This window comes from Mytilus edulis, chromosome 2 (genome assembly GCF_963676685.1).
Source record: "Mytilus edulis chromosome 2, xbMytEdul2.2, whole genome shotgun sequence".
Lineage (NCBI taxonomy): Eukaryota > Metazoa > Mollusca > Bivalvia > Mytilida > Mytilidae > Mytilus > Mytilus edulis.
In genome coordinates this window covers 57099289-57112089 of record NC_092345.1, presented here as the reverse complement: position 1 = coordinate 57112089, position 12801 = coordinate 57099289, and the positions used below count along the sequence as shown (strand labels likewise).

Here is a 12801-nt window from a genome sequence, read left to right as displayed (position 1 = left end):
ATAGACAGCTGATAACAGAGACGAGAATGCCATCGTGTTTGTTCTGCTAAAAAAAGCAGGAACATTGGAGTTTATGGTTAGATTTTAAATATTTATTGTCTCCAAACTGGGTAAATTTGATATAGTAACAACCCCCCCCTTTTTTTTTTTTAAATAACTCGAGAACCACACATCGCGCTCGCTTAACAATAAGAAATAATTATTGTTAGTTTCAAGAATAATTAATCGTCAAAACTTATCCCCTCCCCGACATCAAAGGAAGTTAAATGTATTATCCCAAAATTAGACCAAATTATTATGATATAAGGACGTCTTGACAGGCTATTATTTTATTTTGTTTTGTTGGTGTTTTTTTTGCTTTGACGTCTTCCTCCTGTATGAAAAAAACATAATAGACCCCCCCCCCCCTTTTCCCCATAATATAGCTTTTTAAGAAGTCATAATTATTTGGACTATACCCCTGAATATATTTCAGACAGACTCTTCTCTAAAAAAATGTAAACATGATTTGAGAGAAATCTTTGGAATAGTTTTTTAAATGATTTAATTATTATATATCATGTATATAATTAACATAGTTATAAACTGAGACTACTAGTATAACACATAGTGTTATAGTAGTCTCAGCTATAAACTTTCCATTGTATTGACCAATATGACTAACTCACATGCTCTTTCCCATAAATGTCACAATATCAATATATTACAGTAAAACTGATAGTTTGATGACATTGTTTAAGACTATTGACCTCAGGTCAGCCTAAACTGAGTTTAAAACTGTAATTTATTCATTAAAACAGTTCAAGACATGTACCTCCTGAAATGTGATTGCATCAAAATTAAACCTTAGGCATAACATACTTAGTGTGCAGGAAGTGCCACCAAATAAATACTGATTTGTAAAATTAGATGATGATATTTGTGAAGTCAAAGATATTATAGCTAGTTATAACTGGTTTTAGATATAAGGGAGCTACCATTTGATTTTTATGGGGGGGCTAGGATGAAAAATTGTGTCCTGCATTTTTTTTTAGTTGTAATCTCTGTCCTGCCTTTTTATTTTTCACTCTATTCGGTCCTGCCTTTTTTTTATTAGTTTATCCTGACTTTTTTTACCTAAATTGTCATCCTGCCTTTTTTTTTTTTGCAAAGTGTCTCATCCTGCCTTTTTTTTTACTCAAAACTCCTGTCCTGCCTATTTTTTTCAAATTTCATCCTAGCCACCCCCCCCCCCCCCCCCCCCCCATAAAAATCAAATGGTAGCTCCCTAAATCTGAGTAAAAGGTTGATTTATATGTGCTCTTTCATGTTTAGATTATAATTTAAATTTAATCTTTTGAAGTTTTTTTTATAATATTAAGACATTAAAATCACAATTATTTATTTATACACAAAAAAATAATTTTTGTCCTTTTTTAGTTGAATGACTGTACACAAACATTATACACACATAATTTTGATAATTCTGTAATGTTTTTTTTCTATAGCCCCAGAATGTGACAAAAGACTTATTAATCCAGATTTACAAAAAATAGAAATAGTTCAGCTACCATAAGACTGCTATGACAAAAATTGTGCAGTTTCCAGAATTTGAGGTAGAGTATAGTTAGGAATAGTTTGATTATGCAGATGCTTAGTTTGCCATAAACAATTATGCCCTTGATACAAAAGCAGAGGAAACAAAAAAGTATGAAAATAGTTGAAAAAAGTAATCATTATTATCTAGTCATATACTGTAAATAGAAAAAGAGAAAGGCACTGGTTATGATTTGGTATTTTTAATAGCATTATCATTTGTCCATAACTTGGAATATATACTGGATTGAGCTTGACATTTATTAAATATCATTGACACATGGTTGCAAGAAATGAAAGATAGTAATTTAAACCTAGCAATTTTATTAAGATTTAAAAAAAAAAAGCTTTTGATTTGGTAGAATATGACTTTCTTTGTTTAAAGCTCGACATTTATGGATTAAGTGAGACTACTGTTAGTTTTTTAAAGTCGTACCTGAATAACAAAAGGTATACATTTGTAATGTTAACTTTGAACAACAACATGTAAAATTTGGTGTTCCCCAATGTTCTATACCTTGTCCTCTATTGTTTGTGTTATTTATAAATGACCTTCCCTTATGCATTAAAAATTGTGAAACAGACCTATTTCGTTGTATATGCTGATGACACCACTATTCATAAATAAGGGGGAAACATCTAGAAAATATAAATGATTTATACAGGGTTGAAGAGTGGTGTAAAATGAATAACAAGTTCATAGTTGCAAATGAAACAAAATGTTTGATTACTGGAACAAAGCAGAAACTATTCAGACTTTTCAACCAAACTTGATAATAAATTAATGTATAACAAAATTCTTCATGTGAAAAAATATTAGTTTCAAAATTGACAGCCCACTAAGTAACTGGAGAAATCAAATTGACCAAGGTTGTGCTAATACATCATCCAGAATATACCATCTTTCTTAAATACATTTTTTTTTATAAAACTGCAAGAAAACATAATACAATGGGTGTTCTGCCCCTAATTGACTACTGTTGTATTATTTGGGATGAATGTAAAAATTGAGGGATAACAAGAATTTTAAAAATCCAAAAAAAGGGCAGCATGATAAATTCTAGATGCAGATCCGTTATTCCTCTTGGTATATAGGAGCACTACATTCTATGTTAACCTCCGACAGTAGGTATAGACAAATACTGTTGATAGACGGTATATAGGAGCACTATATTCCATGTTAACCACTGACAGTAGGTATAGCCAAATACTGTTGATAGACGGTATATAGGAGCACTATATCTTATGTTAACCACCGACGGTAGGTATAGACAACTACTGGTGATAGACGGTATATAGGAGCACTATATTGTATGTTAACCACCGACGGTAGGTATAAACAAATACTGTTAATAGACGGTATATAGGATCACTATATTGTATGTTAACCACCGACGGTAGGTATAGACAAATACTGTTGATAAACGGTATATAGGAGCACTATATTGTATATTAACTACCCACAGTAGGTATAGATTAATACTGTTGATAGACGGTATATAGGAGCACTATATTGTATGTTAACCACCGACGGTAGGCATAGACAAATACTGTTGATAGAAGGTATATAGGAGCACTATATTGTATGTTAACGACCCACAGTACTAGGTATAGACAAATACTGTTCATAGACGGTATATAGGAGCACTATATTGTATGTTAACTACCGACAGTAGGTATAGACAGATACTGTTGATAGACGGTATATAGGAGCACTATATTGTATGTTAACCACCGACGGTAGGTATAGACAAATACTGTTGATAGATGGTATATAGGAGCACTATATTGTATGTTAACTACCGACGGTAGGTATAGACAAATACTGTTGATAGACGGTATATAGGAGCACTATATTGTTTGTTAACCACCGACGGTAGGTATAGACAAATACTGTTGATAGATGGTATATGGGAGCACTATATTGTATGTTAACTACCGACGGTAGGTATAGACAAATACTGTTGATAGACGGTATATAGGAGCACTATATTGTATGTTAACTACCGACAGTAGGTATAGACACATACTGTTGATAGACGGTATATAGGAGCACTATATTGTATGTTAACCACCGACGGTACGTATAGACAAATACTGTTGATAGACGGTATATAGGAGCACTATATTGTATGTTAACCACCGACGGTAGGTATAGACAAATACTGTTGATAAACAGTATATAGGAGCACTATATTGTATATTAACTACCCACAGTAGGTATAGATTAATACTGTTGATAGACGGTATATAGGAGCACTATATTGTATGTTAACCACCGACGGTAGGTTAACAAATACTGTTGATAGACGGTATATGGGAGCACTATATTGTATGTTAACCACCGACGGTAGGTATAGATATATACTGTTGATAGATGGTATATAGTAGCACTATATTGTATGTTAACTACCGACAGTAGGTATAGACAAATACTGTTAATAGACATCAACGGTATATAGGAGCACTATATTGTATGTTAACCACCGACGGTAGGTATAGACAAATACTGTTGATAAACGGTATATAGGAGCACTATATTGTATATTAACTACCCACAGTAGGTATAGATTAATACTGTTGATAGACGGTATATAGGAGCACTATATTGTATGTTAACCACCGACGGTAGGTATAGACAAATACTGTTGATAGACGGTATATGGGAGCACTATATTGTATGTTAACCACCGACGGTAGGTATAGATATATACTGTTGATAGATGGTATATAGGAGCACTATATTGTATGTTAACTACCGACAGTAGGTATAGACAAATACTGTTGATAAACAGTATATAGGAGCACTATATTGTATATTAACTACCCACAGTAGGTATAGATTAATACTGTTGATAGACGGTATATAGGAGCACTATATTGTATGTTAACCACCGACGGTAGGTTAACAAATACTGTTGATAGACGGTATATGGGAGCACTATATTGTATGTTAACCACCGACGGTAGGTATAGATATATACTGTTGATAGATGGTATATAGTAGCACTATATTGTATGTTAACTACCGACAGTAGGTATAGACAAATACTGTTAATAGACATCAACGGTATATAGGAGCACTATATTGTATGTAAACCACCGACGGTAGGTATAGACAAATACTGTTGATAGATGATATATAGGAGCACCATATTGTATGTTAAGTACCGACGGTAGGTATAGACAAATACTGTTGATAGACAGTATATAGAAGCACTGTATTGTATGTTAACTACCGACAGTAGGTATAGACACATACTGTTGATACACGGTATATAGGAGCACTATATTGTATGTTAACTACCGACGGTAGGTATAGACAAATACTGTTGATAGACGGTATATGGGAGCACTATATTGTATGTTAACCACCGACGGTAGGTATAGACATATACTGTTGATAGACGGTATATAGGAGCACTATATTGTATGTTAACTACCGACAGTAGGTATAGACAAATACTGTTGATAGACCGTATATGGGAGCACTATATTGTATGTTAACCACCGACGGTAGGTATAGACATATACTGTTGATAGATGGTATATAGGAGCACTATATTGTATATTAACTACCGACGGTAGGTATAGACAAATACTGTTGATAGACGGTTTATGGGAGCACTATATTGTATGTTAACTACCGACGGTAGGTATAGACAAATACTGTTTATAGACGGTATGTAGGAGCCCTATATTGTATGTTAACCACCGACGGTAGGTATAGAAAAATACTGTTGATAGACGGTATATAGGAGCACTATATTGTATATTAACTACCCACAGTAGGTATAGATTAATACTGTTGATAGACGGTATATAGGAGCACTATATTGTATGTTAACCACCGACGGTAGGTATAGACAAATACTGTTGATAGACGGTATATGGGAGCACTATATTGTATGTTAACCACCGACGGTAGGTATAGATATATACTGTTGATAGATGGTATATAGGAGCACTATATTGTATGTTAACTACCGACAGTAGGTATAGACAAATACTGTTAATAGACATCAACGGTATATAGGAGCACTATATTGTATGTTAACCACCGACGGTAGGTATAGACAAATACTGTTGATAAACGGTATATAGGAGCACTATATTGTATATTAACTACCCACAGTAGGTATAGATTAATACTGTTGATAGACGGTATATAGGAGCACTATATTGTATGTTAACCACCGACGGTAGGTATAGACAAATACTGTTGATAGACGGTATATGGGAGCACTATATTGTATGTTAACCACCGACGGTAGGTATAGATATATACTGTTGATAGATGGTATATAGGAGCACTATATTGTATGTTAACTACCGACAGTAGGTATAGACAAATACTGTTAATAGACATCAACGGTATATAGGAGCACTATATTGTATGTTAACCACCGACGGTAGGTATAGCCAAATACTGTTGATAGACGGTATAGAGGAGCACTATATCTTATGTTAACCACCGACGGTAGGTATAGACAAATACTGGTGATAGACGGTATATAGGAGCACTATATTGTATGTAAACCACCGACGGTAGGTATAGACAAATACTGTTGATAGATGGTATATAGGAGCACCATATTGTATGTTAACTACCGACGGTAGGTATAGACAAATACTGTTGATAGACATAATATAGAAGCACTATATTGTATGTTAACTACCGACAGTAGGTATAGACACATACTGTTGATACACGGTATATAGGAGCACTATATTGTATGTTAACTACCGACGGTAGGTATAGACAAATACTGTTGATAGACGGTATATGGGAGCACTATATTGTATGTTAACCACCGACGGTAGGTATAGACATATACTGTTGATAGATGGTATATAGGAGCACTATATTGTATGTTAACTACCGACAGTAGGTATAGACAAATAGTGTTGATAGACCGTATATGGGAGCACTATATTGTATGTTAACCACCGACGGTAGGTATAGACATATACTGTTGATAGATGGTATATAGGAGCACTATATTGTATGTTAACTACCGACGGTAGGTATAGACAAATACTGTTGATAGACGGTTTATGGGAGCACTATATTGTATGTTAACTACCGACGGTAGGTATAGACAAATACTGTTTATAGACGGTATGTAGGAGCCCTATATTGTATGTTAACCACCGACGGTAGGTATAGAAAAATACTGTTGATAGACGGTATATGGGAGCACTATATTGTATGTTAACCACCGACGGTAGGTATAGATATATACTGTTGATAGATGGTATATAGGAGCACTATATTGTATGTTAACTACCGACAGTAGGTATAGACAAATACTGTTAATAGACATCAACGGTATATAGGAGCACTATATTGTATGTTAACCACCGACGGTAGGTATAGACAAATACTGTTGATAAACGGTATATAGGAGCACTATATTGTATATTAACTACCCACAGTAGGTATAGATTAATACTGTTGATAGACGGTATATAGGAGCACTATATTGTATGTTAACCACCGACGGTAGGTATAGACAAATACTGTTGATAGACGGTATATGGGAGCACTATATTGTATGTTAACCACCGACGGTAGGTATAGATATATACTGTTGATAGATGGTATATAGGAGCACTATATTGTATGTTAACTACCGACAGTAGGTATAGACAAATACTGTTAATAGACATCAACGGTATATAGGAGCACTATATTGTATGTTAACCACCGACGGTAGGTATAGCCAAATACTGTTGATAGACGGTATAGAGGAGCACTATATCTTATGTTAACCACCGACGGTAGGTATAGACAAATACTGGTGATAGACGGTATATAGGAGCACTATATTGTATGTAAACCACCGACGGTAGGTATAGACAAATACTGTTGATAGATGGTATATAGGAGCACCATATTGTATGTTAACTACCGACGGTAGGTATAGACAAATACTGTTGATAGACAGTATATAGAAGCACTATATTGTATGTTAACTACCGACAGTAGGTATAGACACATACTGTTGATACACGGTATATAGGAGCACTATATTGTATGTTAACTACCGACGGTAGGTATAGACAAATACTGTTGATAGACGGTATATGGGAGCACTATATTGTATGTTAACCACCGACGGTAGGTATAGACATATACTGTTGATAGATGGTATATAGGAGCACTATATTGTATGTTAACTACCGACAGTAGGTATAGACAAATACTGTTGATAGACCGTATATGGGAGCACTATATTGTATGTTAACCACCGACGGTAGGTATAGACATATACTGTTGATAGATGGTATATAGGAGCACTATATTGTATGTTAACTACCGACGGTAGGTATAGACAAATACTGTTGATAGACGGTTTATGGGAGCACTATATTGTATGTTAACTACCGACGGTAGGTATAGACAAATACTGTTTATAGACGGTATGTAGGAGCCCTATATTGTATGTTAACCACCGACGGTAGGTATAGAAAAATACTGTTGATAGACGGTATATAGGAGCACTATATTGTATGTTAACTAACGACTGTAGGTATAGACAAATACTGTTGATAGATGGTATATAGAAGCACTATATTGTATGTTAACTACCGACAGTAGGTATAGACAAATACTGTTGATAGACATCAACGGTATATAGGAGCACTATATTGTATGTTAACCACCGACGGTAGGTATAGCCAAATACTGTTGATAGACGGTATAGAGGAGCACTATATCTTATGTTAACCACCGACGGTAGGTATAGACAAATACTGGTGATAGACGGTATATAGGAGCACTATATTGTATGTAAACCACCGACGGTAGGTATAGACAAATACTGTTGAGAGATGGTATATAGAAGCACCATATTGTATGTTAACTACCGACGGTAGGTATATACAAATACTGTTGATAGACAGTATATAGGAGCACTATATTGTATGTTAACTACCGACAGTAGGTATAGACACATACTGTTGATACACGGTATATAGGAGCACTATATTGTATGTTAACTACCGACGGTAGGTATAGACAAATACTGTTGATAGACGGTATATGGGAGCACTATATTGTATGTTAACCACCGACGGTAGGTATAGACATATACTGTTGATAGATGGTATATAGGAGCACTATGTTGTATGTTAACTACCGACAGTAGGTATAGACACATACTGTTGATAGACGGTTTATGGGAGCAATATATTGTATGTTAACCACCGACAGTAGGTATAGATAAATACTGTTGATAGACAGTATATAGGAGCACTATATTGTATGTTAACCACCGACGGTAGGTATAGAAAAATACTGTTCATAGACGGTATATAGGAGCACTATATTGTATGTTAACTACCGACTGTAGGTATAGACAAATACTGTTAATAGACGGTATATAGGAGCACTATATTGTATTTTAACTACCGACAGTAGGTATAAACAAATACTGTTGATAGACGGTATATGGGAGCACTATATTGTATGTTAACCACCGACGGTAGGTATAGACAAATACTGTTGATAGACGGTATATAGGAGCACTATATTGTATGTTAACTACCGACGGTATACGTAGGTATAGACAAATACTGTTGATAGACGGTATATAGGAGCACTATATTGTATGTTAACTACCGACAGTAGGTATAGACAAATACTGTTGATAGACAGGTATATGGGAGCACTATATTATATGTTAACCACCGACGGTAGGTATAGACAAATACTGTTGATAGACGGAATATAGGAGCACTATATTGTATGTTAACTACAGACAGTAGGTATAGACAAATACTGTTGATAGACGGTATATAGGAGCACTATATTGAATGTTAACCACCGACGGTAGGTATAGACAAATACTGTTGATAGACGGTATATAGGAGCACTATATTCTATGTTAACTACCGACAGTAGGTATAGACAAATACTGTTGATAGACGGTATATAGGAGCACTATATTGTATGTTAATCACCGACGGTAGGTATAAACAAATACTGTTAAATAGACGGTATATAGGATCACTATATTGTATGTTAACCACCGACGGTAGGTATAGACAAATACTGTTGATAAACGGTATATAGGAGCACTATATTGTATGTTAACTACCGACAGTAGGTATAGACAAATACTGTTGATAGACGGTATATGGGAGCACTATATTATATGTTAACCACCGACGGTAGGTATAGACAAATACTGTTGATAGACGGAATATAGGAGCACTATATTGTATGTTAACTACCGACAGTAGGTATAGACAAATACTGTTGATAGACGGTATATAGGAGCACTATATTGAATGTTAACCACCGACGGTAGGTATAGACAAACACTGTTGATATACGGTATATAGGAGCACTATATTGTATGTTAACTACCGACAGTAGGTATAGACAAATACTGTTGATAGACGGTATATAGGAGCACTATATTGAATGTTAACCATCGACGGTAGGTATAGACAAATACTGTTGATATACGGTATATAGGAGGACTGTATTGTATGTTAACCACCGACGGTAGGTATAGACAAATACTGTTGATTTACGGTATATAGGAGTATTGTATTTTATGTCAAACATCGACGATAGGTATGGACAAAATCCGACAAATACTGTATACAGACAGTGTATAGAAGTACTGTATTGTATGGTAAACACTGACGGTTGGTATGGACAATTTCTGTATCATGCATCAATTGTAAATAAAAGTATCATGTGAGTGACACAGGCTGATTGAAGCCTCTAGTTTTGATATTATTAATGTGGAGATCTGGTCTAATTTATCATTTTCTCTATTACATGCATGATAACTGCAACAATTGAATTGAAATAAAAGTGATAATATTTCTGTTGTAGGTTATCAAGATTTAGTGTTTCCATACAAGTGACAAAGATTGAACAACAAAAACATCTCAAACTTTACAGGACAGAGTAGACTTTTTTCACTGAGCTTAGTTTTGTCTTTATTTCTAAATTATGATACCTTTAAAAAAAACAATAAAATATGGAATAACATTTATTTCTATCTTATGAAGTGGAGTGAAGAAATAAGGGGTCATTGAAAACATAAGAATATATTGCTATCATATATGCAGATCAGCAGCCCATACATTTGCTATAGCACATAAATATGGGACCAATAATTTCAAGTTGCCTTTTAAAAAAAACCTTATTAATGTTATGCGAGATACCACCAAAGACCACTAGGTGTTGATCAAATGATATTGTAAATAAAAGGGTTGTCCAAAATATTTCCAACAGCTGTTTGATATACACTACCTTAATCAAACCACAATGGTAAAAAAAGTCTTAAAAGAAGCAAATATAATTTAGAAAAAGTGCAAGCTGTTGATAAAAACTACAAATAACTGCCAGTCCTAAATGTGGGTGGAGATTACCATTTAGCACAAATGAGTTTCTGGACTAAAGAAAGTAATTTCGGCACAAACCGATTATACCCTTTCAAAAACTATGTGTAGTCCCTTTTATAAAAGTGGCAGATTATCTTTCTATCTAGAGTATCTATGACAACTAACTGCTGCTCTTAGTGACGTTAGTCTTTGGTTTTTGAAAAGATTGGATATATTGTCACAATTCTTTTCTAAGGTACCGGTCTGATAAACAGGAAGTAGCCAGATTAGCTACTAAATATATGCACACTGAAATATAGTCCCTTAAAATTCCCTGGCTGTGTACATGTTCAGATACGAACTATGAAAATTTTGTTTATATCTTTAGAGAAGTAAAATCAAGTATGTATGTCTTTAGTTTTGTCAAATTGCTGTCTTGTTTTGTCCTGTTATTATGTAACAGTACTGATACAATACTGTAAAAATACGGAGATGTGGTATGATTGCCAATGAGACACCTACATGTATCCACTCAAGTTCAAATAAAGTGGATGTAAGCAGTTATATGCAACCATACAGCCTTCAACAATGAGAAAAATCATATCAAATAGACCCTTGTAAATAGGTGTTGATCAAATGATATTGTAAATAAGAGGATTGTATATTTCATGACGGTATAATACTAAACCCCTAACAGGAGGGATTGTGCCTGATATTCATATGATGAAGACATAATCTTTCAATCAGTTTAATTGAGGTCTGGTTCTGGCATGTCAATAACTGCTAGTAGTCTGTTGTTATTTATGTATTATTGTCATTTTGTTTATTTTCTTTTGTTTCATATTCTGACATCGGACTCGGACTTCTCTTAAACTGAGTTTTACTGTGCGTATTGTTTCGCGTTTGTTTTTTCTACATTGGCTACAGGTATAGGGGAGGGTTGAGATCTCAAAAAACATGTTTAATCCGCCGCAATTTTGCGCCTGTCCCAAGTTAGTAGCCTCTGACCTTTGTTAGTCTTGTATGATTTATAATTTTAGTTTCTTGTGTATAATTCGGAGCTTAGTATGACGTCCATTATCACTGAACTAGTATACATATTTGTTTAGGGGCCAGCTGACGGACATCTCCGTGTGCGGGAGTTTCTCGCTACATTGAAGATCTATCGGTGGCCTTCGGCTGTTTCTGCTCTATGGTCGGGTTGTTGTCTCCTTGACACATTCCCCATTTCCATACTCAATTTTATAGTATGATTTACATCTGCAATAATCACGAAACAATCAGAGACAAGTTTGAGTCTAAATCTGTATGTCCCACATAATCAAATTGACCGAAGAGAGAGGCGAAAGATACTAAAGGCTTATTCAAACACATAAGTCAATAATAAACTGACAAAACCACGGCAAAAAAAAGAGAAAGATTAAAAAACAAACAACAGAATGCAAAACACAACAAAGAACATCACAGACTGAACAAAACGAACCTCGCCAAAAACTGGTGTGACCAAATGACTAATTTATCTCAGCCTTACATTATTTAGCAGACCCTTTATTATACCAAACCAAACAAAGTTCTTTGTGGTACAATGTTTTTGATCCATCGGTCTGTCAGTCCTGTTCTCGTTATTGCAACTCCTCTGAAACCACATAACAGAGTTTTATAAATCTTTGTAGATAATGAGGAAATTATGAAATTATCAATTCATTGATTTTCTATATACTCCTACAACAGTTTGTCATAAAATCTGTCTAAAGACCACAACAGAGTTTCATGAATTTTTTAGATAGTTAGGACATGCTATGTAAATGTGCATATTGGCAGAAAATCATGATTAATTTTTTTATGCCCCACCTACGATAGTAAATGGGCATTAGT

General features: G+C 34.6%; 1 long non-coding RNA gene across 1 annotated transcript; it reads left to right on the top strand.

Annotated features, from left to right (window-relative positions):
- The first annotated feature begins 3 nt into the window (after positions 1-3).
- Positions 4-10595, top strand: LOC139510292 (uncharacterized). The gene is made up of 3 exons (XR_011661870.1): positions 4-76; positions 1488-1595; positions 10433-10595. It is a non-coding gene; the product is annotated as an uncharacterized lncRNA (long non-coding RNA).
- The last annotated feature ends 2206 nt before the right edge of the window (positions 10596-12801 follow it).